At 41.7% G+C, this 23,437-nt stretch overlaps 1 protein-coding gene across 3 annotated transcripts in view; it reads left to right on the top strand.

Annotated features, from left to right (window-relative positions):
- Positions 1 to 2,293: 2,293 nt before the first annotated feature.
- Otud7b (OTU deubiquitinase 7B) overlaps positions 2,294 to 23,437 on the top strand; it is a 58,336-nt gene continuing 37,192 nt past the window's right edge. The window contains exons 1-2 of one of the 3 annotated variants that reach the window (XM_029475043.2): positions 2,294 to 2,615; positions 6,688 to 6,745. The gene's annotated coding sequence lies outside the window, so the exon portion shown is untranslated. The remainder of the gene's footprint in view (positions 2,616 to 6,687; positions 6,746 to 23,437) is intronic. The other 2 variants (XM_021158377.3, XM_029475045.2) reach the window with 2 other exon arrangements.

Raw genomic sequence — 23,437 nt, 5'->3', positions numbered from 1 at the left:
TGGAGCAGCGTTGGTGAACGCAAGTTAAAGCTCCCAGAGCTTCTTGAAGCTTAGAATCACTAAGACGAGGAAATAAAAACAGTTGTCAGGGTGGAAAAGAACAGTGAGCTGAGCGGCAGATGGGGCGTGGCCTTGTGGAGGATGAGGGGCGTGGCCTTGTGTACACTGCTGGGGTTTTCTTTGATGATTTTTCCATCCTTTCCATACTATTCTACCTGGTAGGAAAAAAAGAAAAGAAAGAAAAAGAAAAAAAAGAGAGACTCCGCTGTACTCAGGCTGCTGTGACTATTTACTATCAGATGGTAGCTTTCAGAGCATTGGACACTGTGCATCTTTCAGTGTCTGCACACTGAAAGAGAAGCCGCTCCTAGTTTATAGGCAAAGAAACGGACAGCATAGGAATGGGAAGGGAGTCACTTAATGGATTAGGGACTGGCTGAGCTGGGACCAGAACCCAGGTGGCCTGGCTTCCAGCCCAGCTGACCACACTGCTACCCACACAGACAGAGCTGGCCAAGACAAGTAGCCCATTGAGCAATTACACAAACAACAATGCCTGATGGATGGTCGGAGTAAGAAACAGGCACAGAGCAACGGCAACCCCATCACTTCCTGATCCCTAAATTTCCAGGCAGGCCTACAATGTGCGATGGCTTAAATGGCTTTGACCAGCAACTTGGCTCAGCTTTTTAATCTGGACCACGTTTTGTGGTCATTGCCACAAAAGAAAAAAACAAAACAAAACAACAATAACAAAACCAACCCATCTGCCTTGTACTTAAGGTGGAGAGAGCCTTTGAGCTCCATACCTGGTTCTAAGGAGTGTGTGAAAGTGTGTTAAACATAGTTAATTGATGACTGTGAAAGCAGCTCTCAGTTTTGCAGAGTTCTGTCTTCCCACGTCAGACTTAGTTAGTCAGCAGGGTCTAGTATGATCTACAGAATTCAGTGAGACTAAATCCCACCCTCTTCTCCTCAAACTTGTCAAGAAATAGTAGTTATAATCGGTACTCCCTGGATCTTTTAAGCTCTGGCTTGCTAAATTGCATTGTAAGTTGTGGTATCTTCCAAAGGCACCAGCTACTTTGCTTGGCTGAGATATGTATATGTGGCCTTAGGTTCAGCCCTACACTTTCAACTCTAAACTTAAGGGTATTTTTCAAGAGATACAGCTGTCCAGTGGGTTTCCTGTTTCAGGTGTCAGTTTCCTAGTCTGGATAATTCTGTGCTCTATCCTTCCCCATTAGAAACCAAAATTCTCAGCGAATACTGAGGAAAATGAAGAGCCAACTGTATTATGCTTTTACATAAACCCAGTGAACATAATTTTGATAATAAACACTGCTTTGAATGTGTGGATTATAGAGGTCTGAGTTAAATTTTAGGATTCATTTGGTTAGAGTATAGCATAAGCTTGGGCCCATTTTTGTGTTTTCAATAAAGTAGTTCTTCTGGAAGCAGTCCATATTCTTTTACAAACATGAAAGGTTGAGATGGCTTGTTTGTGTGCTCCTAGGCACAGCTCATTGTAACTTCCGTGACATATATGTTCGTTTTGCTTTATATAAAATATTTCAGTGAATTCTATTAATACTAAATTGTTAGATTGCTGATGCTTGGGATTTATGTCTTGTTGCGTTTTCTATTTCCAGTATTCCGGAATACAGTGCCTTTACACAGTAGGGCTTCAATAAGTAAAGGCGTTGAATTATGCTGTAATGTTGTAAAAACACATTAACAATGTGTTTTTACAACATTAACTAAAAAACTTACTGACTGTGGCGGGATGTTACTAAGGGAGTATTGTTATGCAAGTGAATATAGAAAAGGGTACGTTCACGTCAGGAGTGAAGGAACAAGGGGAATGCATAGCTGGGTGGGGCTGGTTTGTAAGAAGCGATGTTCAATTCAGTCTGGTTGGTCCAGGATTGCGTGGAGTAACTAGAATTTCAACCTTCTCAAGTATTTTTGTCCTTCTCACCTTTCGAAAGCTACTCCGCCGGTCTCCATTTCTTCCCTTAGGGCTGGCGCCAACTGATGCGACCCCAAAGTCTTAACAGTCCATGCCGAGCTCCCAGCTCCCGCTCAAAAGTGCCTCAGCCCGGGGGCTCGGGGACGCGAGCCAAGAACGCGCGGGGTCACGCGCCGGGCAAGCGCCAAACCGGCCACAGCCTCAAAGCGGTCCCGAGGGCGGGGCTGCTGCGGGGAGGGGCGGGGCGGGGCGGGACGGGGCGGGGCCGGCCGCGCCGGGCGGGAGGAGGCCCGGGGGCGGCTAGGGTGTCACCGCCAACCCGCTCCGGCCGGAAACGGGCGCTTGTTTCCGGCCGGACGGCCGAAAGCCACCGATCCTGAACCAGCCGCTGGAGTCGGAGTGGCGACCCGGTGTGGAGCCGGCGGAAAGCCATTGGGAAGAGGCCAGCTCCGGTCAGTCCCGGCTTGGCTCCAGCTCCATCTCCTGTGGAGAGCAACAGCCGCGGTCGCAGTGTCCGCCTCCGCCTCCATCGTCGTCGGGGGAGGGGCCGCTCGGACCCCGGGGTCACTGCCGAGGAATGAGGCGAGGCGGCCGGGCCCCGCGCTCCGCCCCGGCCTAGAGCCTTGCCCCGAGAGTCGCGAGGGTAACGGAGACCCCAGCCCTGACACCCTCCCCATCTCCTCCCCGCTCCTCCCGCCTCTCCAGCGCCCCAAACTCTGCGTCGTCGAGCTCCACTGCCCCCTCTCTCTGACGAGACTTCACCTGAAGCCATCTCCCCTGAGCACCCGCTCTCTGCTTGGTCCCCACCTTCCTCCTTCACGCCAATCTTTCACCTGCGTCCCGCGCTCCCAGCCCCGGACGGCGGTTCCTGTCCCTTCCCGAGCTGTGCTGGGCAGTTTGGATAGTCCCCTCTTGTCAGCTAGACTTTGGGAGACGGACGGCGGAGTTTTAGGGTGGTCTAGATGCAGCCTCCCCCCCCCCCCCCAGTAGGATAAAGTTCTTTTAAAGTCACTATAAAAGTAAAAAAGAAAAGCCAAGTTTGTTCTTAACGATAGCCAAACTGAGGTGCGTCCAGTAATGGAGGAAGGGGGGTAGGGAGGGAGGAGAGAGAGAGAGAGAGGGAGAGGGAGAGAGGAGAGAGAGACTGTGGTGAGTGTAGGTGTAGAAATTCTAGGGCAGGCTTATGGACTTCAGAAAAAAAAAGTTACTGTGCGCTGATGGAAACTTTAGAAGCTGCTGATGAGTAAGCTGGGGGCTGCGTGATCGCACTCTTCTCATAATTACTAGGTTAACGGTGTGGCTCCTGTTGAGATGGAATGGGATTTGTTTACTGGGCCGGCGTATTTTTAGCCTGTCGGCTCACAAGGACCAGCCCTCAGAGTCGGTCTCTCTTCTCTGGTGATAGAGTGTCATTGTAACATAGGTGTCTTTTCTGGGCACAAGACACATGTAAAAATGGGGAAGTTGAGAGAAGCGAACTGGTGAGATTTGATCTAAGAGGTTATCCCCCCCCCCCAAAAAAAAAAACTTCTTAGGGAATTTTCATGACTGCAAAGCCAATCGCTAACCCGCTTTGACTTTGGCTTTCTTTATCTTTTTGTGAATACTACATAGGGTGTTTTATTTAGAAGCTGGTAATTTGTGGGTCTTTGGCTTTTCCTACAATATACTTAGGTCTTTTAGGATGCTGGATCCCTTTGTGTCTCAAAACCTGTCAGGTGGATACGAAAAATAAGGAGAAGTGGTGGTAAGAAGACTCCAAAGGAGTAGCTAATTTCTATTTTTATTTTTTCTATGTTGCATATCTAAAAAGACATTTAGGAAATGTGTTTCTTAGTCAATGGGATTCTGTTCCTGAGGGATGGAGAAGTCTGCCAGGGAGAATCAGACTTGTAGTTAAATGTTGGCGGTATATAACTTACAAATGAACACATTCTAGGTAAACAATGAGGAATTAATTATGTTCTTTACCCTCATTGTTTTTCAAGCAGGTCTTTTAAGTTTACTAACCTTCTGTGCTAGTCTATTGATATTTTGAAGGTTAAAGAGAATGTAAAATAAAAGAAATTGCTGTTCCTCCTGTACAGCACTGAATGCAGTCTGTTCTGACTTTACTAGTGAACTGGCATCTTTAGAGCACCTTTGTAATCCAGGCTGGTTTCTGTGTACTTAGAGATTGCACATGAACACAAATATTAGCTCATGCTGGGCATAATTGAGAAGGTAAATATGCTGAAAACACATATTCCAAAACCAAAATAGATTTTTCTTTTTCGATTTTTTTGCTCTCATTTTGGATTATCAGCACCTTTCTGCCAATCATTACCCATTAACGTGAATAATTTAGAACTGAATAGATGTCTGTCTTGGACATCATATGTTTAAGTGGGAGGTAAAGATGGTAGGTAGTTTCCAAACGACTTGTAGTTGGTTTGTTTATTTTCAGTGCTCTGGCTTGTCTTATCCCTTTCATTTAGTACCAGGGACTTTCTCTGTGGAAGAGAAAAAAAGTAAAACTTTGTCAAAGAAACAAGGCTGGTGTGTTGTATAAGGCAGGGTGGCCAACAGTGGGCTCTGATGAGTTGTGTAAGGCACGGTGACCAACGATTGATGTGCAGTGTTAGATGCGCTGTGATGGAGCTATGTCACTAATTTGGAAGTGTTCTTGAAGTAATAATTGCTTTAATCTCTCTTTTCCTCCCCACTCCTTCTACCTATTAGTGGAAAAACATCTCAGTTGGAGCCTAAAATGGGATTTAAAAAAAAATGACAGGTATCTTCTTGGAGTCTTAACTGCTAATAGTGGCTTTAATCCCTGTGAGTTGGCTGGTGCCAATCATAGTTATGACACATGGGTAATTTCTGTTTATATCTAACTTCCTTTTGTTGAACTGTATACGTTACTCTACCAGGTATGGATTGAAGAGTTTGATTAAACCTAGGAATGAGTATAGAACAAGCAGCTCAATATATCCACTGCTAGTCTCAGTTCTTAGACGACTTCTTAGAAACTTGAGGTACATTATATGCAGCCAGGTGAGTTATTGTGGAAAAGTTTAGTATCAAAAGTAAATATCTACTTTGTTATGGGGATATTATACTGCTTATTAAAGTTTCTGGGTTCCCAAATCCTTCAGGTATTCTAACAGTGCTGGCTGAGACTATTGGAGAGAGACAGAGACAGAGAGACTGTATGCATGAGTATGTGTGTCTAAGGAAGTGTTCTTACCACAAACGCTTAACCCCACGAAAGGGGGAAAACAATCTTGGCAAATGTGGTCTCAGAAATATATTTCCTATGGAACGTAAAGACAGTGAAATAGCAGACTGGAATTTTAATGCCTGATAAATTTATACAATTAAAATTTTGTACAGGGCAGTTTTTTTCATGAATTTTTGAATTCAGTTGAATTTTTAATAGATAATAGAAGAGAGAACTTAAAAAGAAAATTCTTGCTGAATAATGATTGAACACTCCCTTGGATAAAGTGACCTCTAAGCTCCAGTTTCTGGGGAGATAGAAAGATGAAAAAAGATGTCTTTTCCCTTGGAGTGGGGACTGAGGGACAGGGACGTGATACTTGGGGCATGGAGCAGGGCAGAGGATGATGGTGACATAAATGTAAGATGTTTAGACTCTTTAAATGTAGAAAACTGTCTAAACAAAACCAAGTGTAATGTACTGTACTGGAGTGTGTATGGGCTGAAGACAACTTGAAGTAACACTAGGAATTAAGATTAGACAGAAGGTTTCTAAGTTAGTATGCTTTGAAATGGACTTGGGAGGGTATGGATTAGTAATGTAAAAGCACAGGCTGTGAAATTAGATGAACTTCAGTTCTTCTCTCTTCAGTGTGGTGCGACCTTGCCCAGTCACTTCTCTGTCATTACCTATAAGTATATACATTTAAGTCAGTGAAAAAATGGTCTCTGAGCCGGGCGTGGTGGCGCACGCCTTTAATCCCAGCACTCGGGAGGCAGAGGCAGGCGGATTTCTGAGTTCGTCGAGGCCAGCCTGATCTACAAAGTGAGTTCCAGGACAGCAAGGACCATACAGAGAAACCCTGTCTCGAAAAACCAAAAAAAAAAAAAAAATGGTCTCTGTGTTAGGAATAAAAGAAGATTTTCTGAGAGGCTGGGGGTGCTTGTTTAACCTGCAGAAATCCCTGGATTCTGTTCCCAGCACTGAACAAATTGAGTGTGGTGGTAGATATATGTAATCCCTGCACTTGGGAGATAGAGGCAGGAGATCAGAACTCATTGCCAGTCCAGGATGTGTGAAATCCAGTCTCAAAAACCCCAAACAAAAGGATTTTCCAAATAAAGTATAGAATGTATAATGTGCAGCGGTGGTATGTATGAATGACTAAGTTGTATGTGAGAGTGACTGGAGAGAATGTGGGTTGGTCAAGTCATGGGGAGTAAGAGGGTGGAAGGGATTCAGAGGCCAGCCTGTTGGATGTGGATAGAAGGGTCAATAGAGTCATTGTAGGTCTTTGAACAAAGGGTGGATTTAATGAGAAATATTGAGCCCTTTGGTCCAGGAACTCAGGGACAAGAGTCAGGCAGGACCCGGTACATTGTGACTGCTCTGCTGCTTTTCTGTACCATCCTGGCCCTAAGAGACAGTCTCAGAGGTAGACGGAAGATCCCATACAGAAGCCTTTGTATGTGCATACCTTGCTGTCTGAGCTCTGCTTGTCCCTGTTTCATAGTGCACCAGCCTGTGGAAAAATCGCAAGACTATGGCGGGGTTCTGCTCAAAAGCTTGTGGTAAGGATGATATGTTTCAAGAGCCTTTAGTTCTGCTAATGTAGAGAGTACTGGCCTAAGAATTAAACAATTTATGCAGGAATTTATTGTTCTTAAAATGCATTATTTTTAAAGCCAGATTTACTACTTTGGGGTTATACTGATGTTAAATTTACGTTTCCAAGCCTATATTACCTGGTAGCTATGAAAAGACTATAGGAAGAATAAGATACAGTTATTTTGCCTTAAATATTTGGCTTTAGAAATCCACAAAATTAATAGCCCATTTTTGGGTAATTTAAACTATACTAAGTATTTTAATATATGCTAATCTGAAAATCTTTGAAGGTCAAATGTGGCCTCTCAGACTGTCTCCTTCCTGCATAAGAACACTTGGTAGATACTGTCTTATATTCTAGCTAGAGTGAATCTTCATTCACAGTATCTGGGGGCTCACTGCATTACACTGCATTGGTAAAGAGTAAGTTAGCTAGGTAGCTTGCTTGCTTCTTTCTTCTTGTCTGTCTGTCTGTCTGCCTGTCTGTCTTTCTTTCTTTCTGAGACAAGGTTTCTCTGGACTCACTTTGTAGACCAGACTGAGCTTGAACTCAGAGAGATCCTCCTGCCTCTGCCTCTGGAGTGCTGGGACTAAAGATGTACACCACCAAGCCTCTAATAAGGTCTTGAGTACTGAAAAATCTTCAAGATATCCTGTAGGAAAAATTTTGATAATATGACTAATTAAAAGGGAGAGATGTTTATTGTTACATTAAACAGTAAACAGAAGCGCTCAGCTGTTCTCTAGTGACTTTGCCATCCTTATCCCTGCCAGCCCCCACCTTCATGTAGTCATTACAAAACCCTATGATGTCATGAGCACCGATTATCACTCACCTCCAGTCAGGTGCTTATATTTCTGAGTTGGAAACCAGAGGCAGAAAAGACAGGAATCTTATGCACAGCTAGACTGGGATTATTCTCAACTGTTTTGTTTAGTTATGTCTCATCCCTTAATTTCTTCTAAGAAATAGTTTTGGGTAAGAGGAATTAATTAAACTTGTTGTTTTTACCTGCTGTGAGTTCAGTTCTATACTAAGTGCTTGAAGGACCGGTGTAGGCTGGGGGTGGTGGTGGAATGACAGCTTTGTGTCCTTTAAGATTGTGGGTTCAGTTGCAAGGAAGAGAAATAGAATAGCTATCTGCTGAGCCTCGATTCACATGCCAGGCACATTTTTTTAAGTAGAAAGCTTACATTAATTTCATTTAATTGCACAGCCCAGGCCTTATACTATAGATACTTTAGGAGTAGAGTACTCTGGTAATTATGAAAGGTACCACAGAGGAATTAACAGAATTTCAAGTGCTTTTAAAAAGTGCATTAGGAAAGCCAGGTATAATGACATCTGCCTGTAATACCAAATCCTAGCACACGAGAGGCTGAAGATCAAAGATTGTGGTGTTCAGATCGGCTTTAGCAGCATAGTATAACATCTTAAAAGGCAGATACCAATAATCAAAAAACCAAACAAAAAACCCTAAGAAATCAACAGGCTCAAACAAAACCCTGGAAACAGGACAGTAGTCAAAATGTTCTAAAGACACTGACTAGGTTGATCTGAGTAGTAGTGACATTTACGTTGTTTGGGCTAGTGTCTGTGGGAGAAAGTCAGTCTTTTAACGATAGACTAATAAATGTATGTTAAAGGTGGAAAATAGGGTCTAGGGAACCCATGAAGGATTCTTATTAGAATGGTAATATGACAGTAAGATGCAAGCTGGCTTGTTGTTCTAAAGGGAAAAGACATGGCTCTCTGGAGTCTGGGATGTGATGAAGCCTGAGAAGAGTCTTGAGGTAGAACACAGAGAAGAATGGAAATGAGATAGTGAGGGAAGCTGACACTAGTGAGGAACAGATAGCAGGATATGGTGATGAGTCAGGTAGGACCATGTCAGGCCTGCACTGTAGGAGACATTGACTCAGCCAGACGGTACGGAAATTTCCTTATTTTTAAATTTTTAAAAAATTTCATATGTATGTGGGAGTGCCTGCTTGTTATGTATCTGTGCCACATGCATGCCTCTCCTGGCCAGGTTAGGGCACCAGATTCCCTAAAACTAATTACAAGTGGATGTGAGTCATTTGATGTTGGTTCTGGGACTTGAACCTTGGTCCTCTGAAAGAGCAGCAAGTGCTCTTAAATGCTTACCCATATCTGCAGCCTCAGATTTCTTTATTTTTAAGGAAAACATAATGAGTTCAGTTTGGGATATATTGGCTTAAAGTGGCACATGCCCACATGAGAGCTATTTTGGTTGTCAGAGTTAGGAACCTAAAGTTGTGTAGAAGCAGGGGAGATTATCAGCAAAGATGCGATATCTGTAGTTGTGTGAGAATTGGGCTTTAGAGAAAGCAGCATGGTGAAGACTGGCAGTGAGTTTAAGTTAGCATTTCTCCTCTCTAGGCTATCCCAGTTGCTTCTTCTTTCTTCTTTCCTGTTTATTTGGTTGTTTCTGTTCTGCCTCATCCAGTGTCTTTTGGATGTCTCCCATCTTATAAACTCTGTCCTAAGCACTAAAGAGGTCAGAAAAATTCTTACTCACAAGAAGCGTAAGAGTTTAGTTAAGCTGTTTTCAACCTGTGGTTGCAACCCCTTTAAGGGTTGTATATCTGATATCCTCAATAGCCGATATTTATATTATAATTCATAACAGTAGCAAAATTACAGTTAATGAAGTTAGCAACAGAATAGTTTTGTGCTTGGGCGTCATCATAACACGAGGAACTCTATTAAGGGTCACAGGTCTAGTTGAAAAATAGTAAATAATATAGATATAGTGAAGTGTGATAAATGTTGTAATAAAAGTTACAGGGTAGAAAGTGGAGGCCCACAGATCAGTTCTGCCTTGGGCATGCAACAATAGGACAGAGCCTCCCAGAGGAGAGGACGTGCCCATGAATGGTGAGCTAAGCACATAGCCTACAGGAGACCAAGGGTAGCACACTCTAGGCTGAGAATAGAGCTGGAATAAAAAAAACTTAGAGGAATGAAATAGACTGTTTCATGTGGTATTGAAGATATTACGGGGGGGGGGGGGGAGGGGCAAGGCTGGATCATGTGGAGCTTTATCTTCTGTCAGTCTTTCCGTTCATCCGTCCATGCATCCATTTGTTTATTGAAATGGAATTTCGCTCTGTAATCCAGGCAGACCTGGAATTTAAGTACACAGGCTTGTTTTGAACTTACAGCTCTTCTGCCAGCCTCCTAAGTGCTCCTAAGAACAGATATGAACCTCCATGCCTGACCTGTGTTTATTTTGTGGTGCTGAGAATTGAACATAGTGTTTCATGCATGCTAGGCATGTGCTCTACCATTGGAGAATGTTATCTCATAGTGCAGTAAATGATGAGGTAATAAAGGATTATAATCATATGGGGATAAGTTTCAAATCCAAGAAAGGTTATCTCAGTGGTGTATAAAGTGTGCTCTAAGAGAACGACGCAAAGGACCTTGTAATTTCCTGTTTAACCAGAGCATATTGGTTGGTGAAGTTTCTGGAGTCCGAGAATTGGAGGAATTATGGTGCTTTCTTATTAATTTTCAAATAGACTACCTGGGGCTTTCATCAGAACCAGAGTAGTTTTCATAGCTCAGTGTACAATTGAATTGTCAGTGGCTGGCCTTTGGCAGGTGATTAATAAATGTGAGGTCACCACACTGTTTTCTCTCCAGCCCTATTTCAGTGTTTGTTTCCTTCTCCTACCTTGTGTTGTACTAGACCACAGAATAGCTTATTGCCTCCATTCCACTGTCCTTTTAAACCAAAGAGAACAGTGGTCCTTCCCAAGGTTTGATTGACAAACTGTTGTATTGAAAGTACCCCTGAGGAGGGACTTTTGACCTGGGTCAATTAGGTACCCAGAAGGGAAAGGAGCAGTGTGTTGGAGATTCATCGGCTGTAATAGGTAGATGTAGAAGGGAGTCAAGGTTTTACTGAGTGTGTAAATCTGTTTTTCTTTCCCACTAAATTCCCTTTAAGTTGTTTTCTATTAAACTTATTTTTAAGTTGAGCCAGTGAAACTTTTGTTATTAGGAATAGGCTATGGCTGAGTATGGTGGCCTCCTTCTGTAATTCCAGCACTTATGGGGGCTGATACAGGAGGATCGTGAGTTTGAGGCTATCCTGTGCCACAGTAGTATAACCCTGTCATTGTCCTCCTGTCCCAGCCAGCTTGATGGCTCATGCCTATAATCCCAGTACTTAGTAGGCTGAGGTAGAAGGACTTTGTGGTGTTTGAACCCAGCCTGGGTAACATAGTATCAGGACAGAATGAGACTCTGTCTCAGAAAACAACAATGACAAACGGAAACCTCAACCAAACGGAAACAAACAGGCAGTGGTAAATCAGACACTGCACTCAGATTTGAATTCTTCCTTTAAAAATTGTGGAAGTTTGTTTTAATATGAAAGTTGCATGTTTGTCATTCTTTGCTGGGGAAGAACAGGATAAGATAGAGAACATTTTTAATTTCCTGATTCCCATGGGGAAGTTAAGACATCAGGGAGTGTGGAAGGATGGATGGGTACCTTCTGATGGCCTTTCCTCAGATCTTGACTAACTAGCGATTTCCTTCTGTTTTCTGAGCTGTCAATGTCTTCCCCAGAGAAGGGCTTTGGTTTGGAAGCTGTCCACTTTAGCAGAGCTGCCAATTCTTGATTCTTTCTCAAGTGGGCAAGGGTACATTTTGTTTTTGTTTGTGAGTTCTGGGGGAGGGGAGAAAGGAGGTACAGAAGAGCTACTCACAGTCAGTCCTTGTCTGGAATCCTTTGTAGCTGGAAGTTTCCTTTGCTTTGTTTTGGGGGAGATGACTTGGCTCCACCGGCATTTGAGTTATTTGGGAAGGTGGTTCTCACTCGCCTCAACTATCTGCCTTGGGATGACAGTAAATACTTCATTCTTAGCCTGTATTGTCAACCACTACTCCACCCTGTTCTAGACACTTCTTGTGTATACTGTATGAAGTGTTTGAAGCTCTTCAGCCTAAAACAAGAGTCACATGTTCCCTTAAAACAGTGATTCTCAACCTGCAGATCACAACCCTTTTTTGGGTTGGGGGGGGTGGGTGTGTGGCGAAGCTGGGGATTGAATGAACCATTCACAGGTGTAGCATATCAGATATTTACATCACAATTCATAACAGTAGCAAAGTTACAGTTATGAAGTAGCATTGGAGATAATTTTATGGTTGGGGGCCACCACCACATGAGGGACTGTATTAAAAGGTCACAGCATTAGGAAGGTTGAGAAACAGTGCCTTAAAAGGTTAGGGGAACTATCCTGCCTCTGAGTGTTGTTATTGCATTTGTTAATGGCTCTTATTTCTGGTTTTCCTCTTGTGGTGCTGGGTATCAACTCCAGGGCCACCTTTGCATGCTAGGCAAAGGCTGTATTCTCCAGGCTGTAATTCTGCCAGTGTCCCAACTACCTGCTTTCCTTTCAAAGTGTGGTTGGTTTGTTTGTTTTCTTTTTTTTTTTTTTTTTCTTTTATGAGACAGGGTTTTTCTGTGTAGCCCTGGCTGTCCTGGAACTTGCTCTGCAGACAGGCTGGCCTTAAGCTCACAGATATCTACCTCCCTCTACCTCCTGAGTGCTGGGATTAAAGTTGTATGCCACCACCTGTCGGCTTTTCAATTTTATCTGATGAGCTATTTTAAACTTTTAGAAAATTTTAGGGAGAAAGCCCCAACAGGTAATTTAAGCTCACAACCCAAATTTTAAGAAAATTAATATTTTATCATACTTGATTTAGTATGTCTTGTGGTCTTTAAAATATTTTATAAATACAGCTGTCAATCTTAAGCTTATTTCTTCCTTCCACTGCTAAGGCATCCCTAACCAACCTTCAAGCTTCAGTGTTTGGTCTTTTCACAGAAGTCTTTCTTCTGTCCTCCAGTAGGATCTGGTTGGCTGCCCCACTGCTGAGTTGTACTATTAGTTGGTATTTGTCAAGTGGTGTTTGCATAGTCTCATACTTTGGGTTATTTGTGCATTGGTATACCTCTTCTAAGCACTGTAAGTGCCTTAAAAACAGAAATAGTCTCTTTTATTTTTGTTTTTCTTGTGGGTCTTACCCACAATAATTAACACTGGATAGGCATTTAGTAATCATTAGTCATGACTAGTGATTAAATGGTCATATTAACAAATAAAATAAGTGTCCATTGTGTTACTGAATTCTTAATTTTAAATTTTGAAGATGGCCCTATAAAAATAAAGCTTACGAAGAAACATTTTGTAATAAAAAACGTATTGAGATATTCGTTAAGTACACTCAGGACTAATTTCCTACAGGGAATGAAAGCATACATTCCTTGGAATTTGAAGCAGGAGTCGATAGGTGATATCATCCGAGTTGGGAAACTCCTGGGAATTGATCCTGGTGCCTTTTGATTCTCCTGTGCTCCTGTGGCCAGACACACTCAGTGGCTATCAGATTCTGCTTTAGTCACCAAGGTCTTGACATCCTCACTAGATAGAGATGGAGATTAAAACTCCCCCCAACCCCTAACACACACAGTCTCAGTCTTTCATACACACACAACAAGAAAACAATACAAAACCCCAGCCCCTCTGATTACTTACAAAACACTGCCGAGGACCAAGAAATACTGGCTGCTAAAGAAGTAAACTTGATACACACATTCTTATATACATATGTATGTACATATGTGTGTGTGTGCTTTTATAACCACGTGTCCCACCTCCAGCTTCCCTTTCCTATCCTTCCCTTTCCTTTCCTTTCCTTTCCTTTTCCTTTTCCTTTTCTTTTTTCTTTCTAGAGCATTATTATATAGCTCACACTGGCCTGGCCTAGAATTCTCAATCCTTCTGTGTAAACCTGTCTACTGTAGGGATTGCCAGATTACAACATGTGACTTTTTTTTTTTTTTTTGTCTTTCAAGACGTGTGTCCCCTGTGTAACCCTAGCTGTCCTGTAGACCAGGGTGATTTTGAATTTGGAGATCCCACTACCTCTGCCTCAGTGGTAGGATTAAAGGCTTGTGCCATAGCTGCCTGTTTTTTGTTTTTTGTTTTTTCAGGAGAACAGGATGTTTCAAAAGCTACAGACAATTGTTTTAAAATCTTCAAAAGCATATTCTGCAGTATAGAGTCCTAATATAACATTGTTTGAGCTTCAGTGATTTCCCCTATCCCCAAGTAAGAGTTAAATATTAAGATAAACTGAAATTGTTAATATATAAACTAAAAACAATCAAATATTGGTAATTTTATATACTTGAACTTATATGTTTAACATGACGTTTAATTTTCTCTGGGGTTCTGAAGTACAATACATGAAGTTTTTGAAGTAGGTAAACCCAATTCAGTTGTGTCTCTGAAATGTACTTCTGAATTTTATTCCAACTACTTATCTTTACAGTTATTGTTAGGTGGAAATTTGCTGGAGTGTCTGTTCTGGATCACATGCATGAGGTGCTGAGAAGCTTGTCAGGGATTGTGTGGGGCTAGAGCGGCTTCAGTTAACACCTTCAGAGTCAATGCTAACAATTAGAGCCGGGGAAAGAGCTCGATTGGGAACTTGCTTAGCTCTGGCCAAGAAACCTCTGATGAAGACGTTTGCTGTGACTGTTAGATCTGATAAGTTTACATGTCCCGTAAATAACTCGCCCTGGCCCACACGGCCTGATTTGGCTGTCTCCGTGCCCCTTTCTCGTCGCCATAGGGTAGATCTGGAATTGGAGGAAATTGCCTTTGGCCTTTGACTTCTTAGGGACTTGGGGAAGGAAGAGAAAAGGAGCGCTAGCCCCAGACTATTCTATTACTCTGTGGTTCCCAGAATATTCCTAGGTTGGGGGAGGAGAAGGCTGAAGTCGGGGAAAGAGCAAAGAAGCAGGGATTGCAGGATCGGACTGAGGACAGGAGCATCTTCTGGAACTCTTCAAACCCTGGTATAGGGGTCTGTGTCAGCTCCAGGCTAGATACTGACAGTTAATTGGGTAACATCATATGTGAAATATAACTGAAAATGGCAATTTTGTGTTCTGCAGGAGTAGTTGTATTCTGTTTTTAAGTCAAGACTATTTTAAATGAGTTACAGCTAACACCAAAGAAAAGGGGGCTTCTTCTTGAGGCTGTAGTGTTAGTTGAACTTGATGTTACGTGGAGCTAGACTACTTGGAAGAATTGAGGTACAAACATTGGAAAAGTGTGATGCTGACAACTGCACATTTTAGGCAACACATTTTTGTTTGTTGTTAAAGCCCTTTGTGAGCATTTGCTTCTGTTTCCTTTGAACGAGGAGTAGCTCACTTGTCTGTTAGGCCCTTCCTTCATCTCTTTGGTTTCCCATTCCTTACTAGGGGACAAGTCTGGTGTCCCCAGTACTTGGTTGCTGTTGTTTACTGACCAGAGATACTCTTCTCATGACTCTTCTCATGAAACTGAAAACAGACATGGAAAGTTAGACTGGAGAGTTGCCTTATCCTAGCTTCTTTTGATCCCCCAAATAAATTCCTACTTGTTTGGCATAAAGAAGTCGCTCATTCCAGCAATCTAAAATTTCCTCTCTTTCACATCATCATATACTTACTTGTTCATCATGAAAATTAAGATTCTGTAAATTTCTGTTGGTATTTTTTTCCTGAGGGGTGAAGATACATCCCTGTCTCCTGAGCATTTTCTGTATACTAGGCTCTGAATAGATGCACCGAAGTGACTGTAAGAAGGTAGAACCCAATAAATAAGCAATAAGAGTAGGAGGCTAGGTCCTGTGGGAACCCACATTCTGGGTTAAATAAGACTTGGTTACACACACACTTGAAATGTGAGAAACAAATATAGAATATGTAGCATATATATCACCATAGAGCATTTTAGAACTAAAGGAATTTTATATGTTACAGTCATTTTCTAGTTGAGGAAAACAAAGACCAGAAAATTTGAATTACTTGTTCAAGGCAGGAGTAAACAACAAACACTATTTGTATATTTGCTTTCTGAAAAGTTAGGCCTCTGGTATAGGATTATACACACTAAGAAATTAGTATTTAGGGCTTAGGAGATAGCTCACTTCTTCAAGTGCTTGTCCATCACTCGTGTGAGGCCCTGAGTTTGGTCACTAGAAGCCATATAGAAAAGCTGCAGTGGTGGTGCTCATGCTTGAACCCCTGAGCTGGGGAGGGGGTACAGGCAGGTCTGTCCCTGGGTCGTACTGGCCATCCCAACTAGCATACAAGTGAGTTCCAGGGCAGTAAGAGCCTTGCCTCAAATCAAATAACAAGTAGACAAATAATAAATAAAGTAAAATGGTATCTAATGTAGTCCTGTGGCCTCCACATACTCAAGCATGTGTGTACCCACGTCTGTACCACACGTCTGTACCTGCAACACACTGTGCACCTGCACAAAGAAGTTAATAATTGGTTGTGAGTACTAAATATTTGCAGGAGAGATAAGGTTTTCAGTTAGTACTGAAGTGAGAGTTGAAGTCAGTTGTTTGTTTGCTTCTAGTAAGCACTAGAGCTCAGCCTGGCGCTCTCCTGACTGTCCTTCGGTGTTCTCTTTTACCGTATCATATTGCTTAGGAGGAGGTAGGTGGTGGTTAAAAATGGAGATCAGATGCCTGGGAAATGTAATGGGAAGTTAAAGACCACATTATGATGATGTCTAACCACAAGCTGTTTCAGTTCTAGATAGGTTTTCTGTGCACTTAAACACTAACTGGATACTTACAGCTGTCATGCTCAGAGTGCATTGTAACAAGCAATTAGTGCTGTCTTTTGAGAGAATGTCTTTGTATTCAAAGGGAAAGATTCCTTTGGATTTTGAATTTAAATGCATATTCTCTCTGTCTCTCAGTTTTAAAGATGAAAGTTTTTCCCTTGCAAGTGGGATGGCTGCTTGGGTTAGCAGGCTGTAGGTAATGTGGTTTTGGAATAGAGGTAGGTCTTAAACTCAACTCTTTCTGGCGTAATTGTCAACAGTTAAGAGCAACTTACATGGGTGGTCTTACCTTAAAAGGGAAGTGAGTACTGTGAAGCAGGTGGATATTTATACTAACAGGTTAGAGGCTTGTAGTTGTGTTAAAACAAGAAGCAGACACATTAAGATAGTGCTCTTCCTTACCTCCTATGTATTCCTTTTGGCCACGGTTTTATCTAAGGTTGACAGATGCTCAAGATTCAGAATAACATTTTAGGAATCACCATTTTTTATATTTCTACTGTAAGGGTCTGGCACTGTGTGTTTGCTGGGTTTTCTGACCAGGTCACCTTCCCTTCCAACACTTGGCTTGTAGGACCTCTATCCCATTTTGTTCTTTGCCAGGGTTTCTGTTATAACCTCTGACCTGGCTGGAAAATAAAAGGAAGACTGTGTTACTGTTTGATAATAGCTCCTACCCTGACTTAAACCTGGTGCCTTATAGCTCATTTATTACCCTAAGGTAGATATTCTTTTTTGGGGGGTTGTGGGGGTGGGGTGGGGTTGAGACAGGATTTCTGTGTAGTCCTGGCACTCACCCTGTAGACCAGGCTGGCCTCGAACTCAGAAATGCGCCTGCCTCTGCCTCTGCCTCCTAAGTGCTGGGATTAAAGGCGTGTGCCACCACTGCCCTGCTTAAGGTAGATATTCTTATACACAAATGAATTAATTCAAAATAGTCACTGCTGTTGTTGAGGCACTGTTAAAGGTGCTAAGAATACTAAAGTATAAGGTTCTTGCGTGTGTTATAAAGAGGCTAAAGTGCTTGCCCAGGGTTACAGCAGAAGAGTAATAGAGCTGGGGTTTAGATGCAGCTTCGGTGGATTCCAGAGGTAATGTGTGCATAAATGTGTGTCATTTATATACATTGCACAATCTTTAAATATGTAAGTCAAGCCATAAAAATAGGTGGAATCTCCCAAATTTCTTTGTTCTAAAGACTCTTGATGAATTCGAGAAAGAAATATGTCTTTGTGCTGACAAGCCCACCTGCCCCATGTTGCCTTTTCTCTCTCCCTCACCACTCATACCTGGGAGTGAACTGGACAGTAGCCCGCTTTAGACTGTGTTGAAGACTGGGAAGATTTTGTTTCCTTGGCTTCCTGAAAGTTTCTCTCCTTCACATGTTCTTTCTTGTCGCTCAGTAGTGAGTAATGCGCTCGTAACAGTGCCATGTAGTCTTCATGGGATGTTTGTTTTTCCCTGGTGACTATGTGAACAACAATACTTTGCCTTCACTTACCTTCCTCAGTTTATTCAATTAGAAAATACTTTCTGTATCACAAGTCTAGGAAAGAGTTTTGAGAATGGGAAGAACATAAAAAACGGGGTGTCCTCTGGATGGCCCAGATCAGTTTTATCTGTATTCTAACTTGATTCCTTACCTTACATTATTAAAGAGAGTACTAATTTAATTTAATTTATTTATTTTGATCTTTTGAGATATGTTTTTTTCTGTGTAATTATACTGTCTGTCTGTCCTGGAACTCACTGTAGACCAGGCAGGATGGCCTCAAACTCAAAGAGATCTGCCCACCTCTGCCTCCTGAATGCTGGATCTCAACTGTGAGCAGCTTGAGAATACTCATTTAAATTATAGCCATTGTTACCATGTACCTGAGATAAGTGATATTCAATAGTTTCAAAAGAGGCACGAGGATTTCTTTTAGAAATTACTAGAAAACATTATAATGAATCTGGATTTCCTTTGTGTTCTAGAGTTTAGGTAGGATCAAAGTTTGTAAGTATTAGAGCTATTTGATATTGAGAATGCAGTCAGTTTCATAGTGGCTGTTGTGTACATAGCTTCCCATCCTCTCCATGACCGAGACCAAAATCCAGTTGGAACAATTTGCTCAGGTTGCTTTTGGCATAGCCACCAGCTATAGCTGTCTGAATAACTGGTGACTTCTAAGAGGAAGGGACACTGGGGTAGTGGGGCACACAGCTGTCTTGTCTGTCCTACAAGGATCTTAGCTTGTTCAAAAGCATCTTGAACCTTTCTGTCCCAGTCCCATATAACGCTCATGACACTGCACTGTCATGTTCTTCTACTTGGGATGTTTTTTTCTTTTCTTTAGCTCTTATTAAGTTATACAGAGGACAGTCAGCTTAGGTAAGATGGGGCATGAAAATCTGCCCATCTCCCAAGAGTGCCCAGAATGCCTGTAGCTTCAGTACATTTGTAAGCACAGGCTGTTGTAGGATTTTGTCAATACCATTGTCAAGTATTATATGCATCTTACCAGACTGTAATACTGTAAGAATTTTACAGCTGTGTTTGGCCCTTGCACATAGTGCAGACTGATCTCTCATCATCTTTCCTTTAGAGGCACTGTGTGTGTGTCTCTGGTGGCTTTCCAAATCTGCAAATATTCAAGAGGTTAGCATTATGTCATCTGTATAACAGAACCTTTTCCAGAAGATGGGCAGGGCAAGGCGACATCCTGCACCGCCATCTCATAACAAATAGTGCGCTACAAAGATGACCTTGGTGAAGCACTCTGAATGTCCATTGTCACCTGTTCTGTGCAAATGTCAGGTGATCCCAGAGGTGAACAACTAAAGATAATAAAGTCAAACATACTTAGGGTCTAATACAGCATGAAATGTTGCTTCCTCTGTAGATCAAGGATGGGTACAAAGCATAAATGGGGGGTGCTAACTTAGCTTAGTTAGGTCCCTGAATGCTCATTCTTTCTGAGCCATTACATTTTCATATCCTGGAGCTCTTCTACCTAGCCTCCCTACATTTCTCCATACCTGTTGGATCCTGTGGGCTTGAACTAATCTGCTATGACCTACTTACTACCCAGGGCCAAAGAGGAACATGGTCTTGCTCTCCTTTGGTGTACCTGCTGGCTTCCAGGGTCAGACAGGCTGTCTTGACCTCCCTGATCACCATACCTGGCTGTTGGGAGTGTTCCTGGCTAGTCAAACCATCTCTACCTCTAGCATAATGTTTTGCTGGAGGAAAACATACTCTCCTTTGTTTAGCGGGGATAATTATCCACTCCTGGGACAGGCTTGATCATTTTGACCTGTGTTCTTCTATCACAGATGTCTTCTGTGAACTGCTCCTCAGGCTTTACAGTCTTCCAGAAGTTCCTTAGCACACAGTTTGGCTTATATGAATTTTTCCTTAGGAATCTACTTCAACATAAATCTTGTCACATTTGCCTTTGAGTTACTCGGATGCACACCAGATACAGTCAAGTGCCACTGTACCCACACTACTTTATGTTAAATCTTTTAAAAAGTGCTGTGAAAAGTGCCACATATTGCCAGCTTACCTTCCTCAGACATTTCCTCTTTGTTAAGTATTTCTTCATTAGAAAATTATATCCTGGGGCTGGTGAAATGGGCTACTGAGTAAAGGTGTTTGCCACTGTTGAGGTTGATCTGAATTTGGTACTTCAGCTATACATGATTCTCACAAGTTGTGGAACATGCACACACCCCCATCCCCCCAGCCCCAATAAATGTAATAAAAATTATTACAAAAAAGGTGTACTAAGCATTTAACTATAGGTAATGCTTTTGAAGAAAGGATGGAATTAACGAAGTTTTGTAGTTTCAAGTTCTTTTTTTTTAAGATTTATTTATTTTATGTATATGAGTACACTGTTACTCTCTTTAGACACAGCAGAGTAGGGCATCTGATCCCATTAGAGATGACTGCTCTACCATGTGGTTGCTGGGAATTGAACTCAGGACCTCTAGAAGAGCAGTTGGTGCTTTTAACCACTGAGCCGTCTCTCCAGCCCTAGTTTCAAGTTCTTATAGAGGATCTCTATCTAATACTTTCCGACTGGATCAATTTGGTCTATTAAGTGAATAATTTAAGGAGAAATTTGTAATTTTTTTTTTTTTTTTTTTTTTGGTTTTTCGAGACAGGGTTTCTCTGTGTAGCCCTGGCTGTCCTGGCACTCACTTTGTAGACCAGGCTGGCCTCGAACTCAGAAATCCACCTGCCTCTGCCTCCCGAGTGCTGGGATTAAAGGCGTGCGCCACCACGCCCGGCTTGAGAAATTTGTAATTTTTGTTTTGCTTGAGTTAGTCGTAAATTATTGACCCTTTGGTAGAATTGAGAGTACTTGCTTTTGAATTCTAGGTAAAACTGAGTTTGATTTTTGAGATACTTTTCTATATTTCCATTTATGTCTTTTCTATTTTTACAGCCAGTAGTTACTACTATCAACACTACTACCACTAAAAATAATAATGGTTACAACTCATTCTTAGGTTTGATTTCTGGGGTTAGTTTTAAGGAAACTATGAGATACTAACTTGTGTACTAATTGATGCTTTTGTAGTTTTTATGGGAGAGGAAAAGGCAAAGATCTTTCTTTTGAAAACTTGGTCTGATGCTATATTCTTGTAAAGGGTTGCCTAGGCTACTTCTGTCTATTCCACGTCCACCAAGGGTTCAACAGTTTTCTTATTTGCATCACATTTGTACACATGATATAGAGTTTCTAAAACAAGTTTAACAAGACTTGTCATTTTGGGGGAGTGAAGGAAATAGGCCGGGTTTCATGTAGCCTAGCTCCCCGTTGGGTAGCTGAAGATGGCCTTGAATTTCCTCATCCTTCTGCCTTCACAATTGCTAGGCATACACCACGACACCTGACCTTAGACATTTTTAGTACATTCTTTTGGAAGCATCTATCTACATAAACAGTTTATATAGAGTTGGGGATAAGACAAACCACATTATTCTAATATGGATCCTGTAGAATAGATAGCAAATGTGTTGGTCAGGATCAGTGTCTGTCTGGCTCTCAAGGTAGTAAGATTGAGTAAACAATGTCTTTAATTAAAGTTTTTGATTAGGTATTTCAAAAAAGGACTTCATAGGTAACTTTCAATGATTGGCATTCTTAGAGAGAAACAAACAACTATAATAATCAGTTTAGTAGATTTTGAAGATCTCTCTCCCCTTTATGGTTTCTTTTGCTTTTTTAAAATATGTTTTATTTTGTTTTTGTCTCTCATTTCCGATACTTGGTAAATATTTGTTCAATAAAGGAAGCTGGTTGATAATCTGCTCCCCCTTTTTTTTTTAGGAATTAGCCCATTATAAACTTCTAGAAGGCAGCATTGCCTTATATATTTTATTCTCCTTCACCTTGCGGCCTGTCTGGCATTGAGTTAGGAGGTTAAGTATCCATCAGTGGAGAATTTACACTTGGGTGCCACTCTGTTGTGATGGCCCTTCCTAAGAAAGAGGACAAGTGGTTTTTGTTTTGTTTTTTAAGAAGTTAACTAGCTTGAATAACTAACTGTAGGGAGACCTGCTTTGATGCTTTAGGCTTTCCACTAGGGCCAAACAGAAGAAATGTGTTAAAACTTGGTGTTTTGTTTCTTTCTTGGTTTTAGATTATGTTTTGTCCTGTTCAAAACTCAGCAGTGATTTTTTTAATTAGTATAAGGCAAGTGTATTCAATTAAAATAGGTTTATTCTCAAAAAGTATATTCTAGCTTCAAACTACCAATATAAAAATAGAAATATCTCTATGATACATAATTTTATCCTACCCTCTTGCTTTGGGCCTTAGGGATGTGATGTTGTAGAGCTCTTCCAAGTGGAGCTCCTATCTTAGTGTTGGTTGGCACACAGAAGTGCTTTGTTCTGCTATGCCTCTCTGATAGTCTTTACAGATGATTTCTTTTTGTGAATATGGGTTGCGTAAGGGATTGACTTTTAAAGTACACATCTTTTTCTTTGGCGTATCTGTAGAAGCCAGAGATCTAGCTGAATATGAGGGCGGGCGGGGGGGCTAGGAGTTTGAAAGCTGGTGATATGTGACATCAGGTAACAGTTACTATCGTCACTAGATTTATGTTTTGAGAACTGGTTTTATCACTCGCTAGCCCTGTGGTTTGGACAATGACTAAACTTTACTAACTTGACTCTTAAGTTGTTGTCATCTGTAACTTGATATATGGAATAAAATGGTCTCTGATAAGATATCTCTAAAAGTTCATGATTCTAAAGTGTGACACTGGAAAGCACTGACTTTCTGAGCCTCCCTACTTTGGTTCACATAGAATGTTAACTATGTAAATTATTTTATTTTATGTGTATAGTTGCTTCATCTACATGTATGGCTGTATATCTTACTGTTGCCAGCAGAGATTAAAAGAATTACAGGTTCAGCCGGGCGTGGTGGTGCACGCCTTTAATCCTAGCACTTGGGAGGCAGAGGCAGGCGGATTTCTGAGTTCGAGGCCAGCCTGGTCTACAAAGTGAGTTCCAGGACAGCCAGGGCTATACAGAGAAACCCTGCCTCGAAAAACCAAAAAAAAAAAAAAAGAATTACAGGTTCAGTGGGGCTGATGGGAATCAAATCCAGGTTCTCTGAAAGAGCAACCAGTGCTCTTAACCATAAGCCATCCCTCCAACCCCAAGTTGTTTGTTCTTAAAAGAAAAGCAGAATACTACAAGAAGAGCAACCTGCACAAGTGAAAGAGACTCAGGTAGAGCTGGAGATGACCTGGATTAGAGAGTGTACTTTACTGCAGCCTGGATATGTGTGCACTTGTGGAGTGGGTAGCCGTTGTCAGTAAGAATAGTAACAGCTAAGAAACAGTGTCAGTAGGCATGTGGAGTTTGTGTCTAAACAGATGTGATTTTCTCATAAATCTTTTGGAGAACTGGTATGAACCCTGAGTCAGAATCAGAACCCCTAGGTCCAGCTGCCTTG

Source organism: Mus caroli, unplaced genomic scaffold (assembly GCF_978045245.1).
Source record: "Mus caroli unplaced genomic scaffold, Mus_caroli_1 scaffold_3, whole genome shotgun sequence".
Classification (NCBI taxonomy): Eukaryota; Metazoa; Chordata; class Mammalia; order Rodentia; family Muridae; genus Mus; species Mus caroli.
This window is presented reverse-complemented; position numbering and strand designations above follow the sequence as displayed.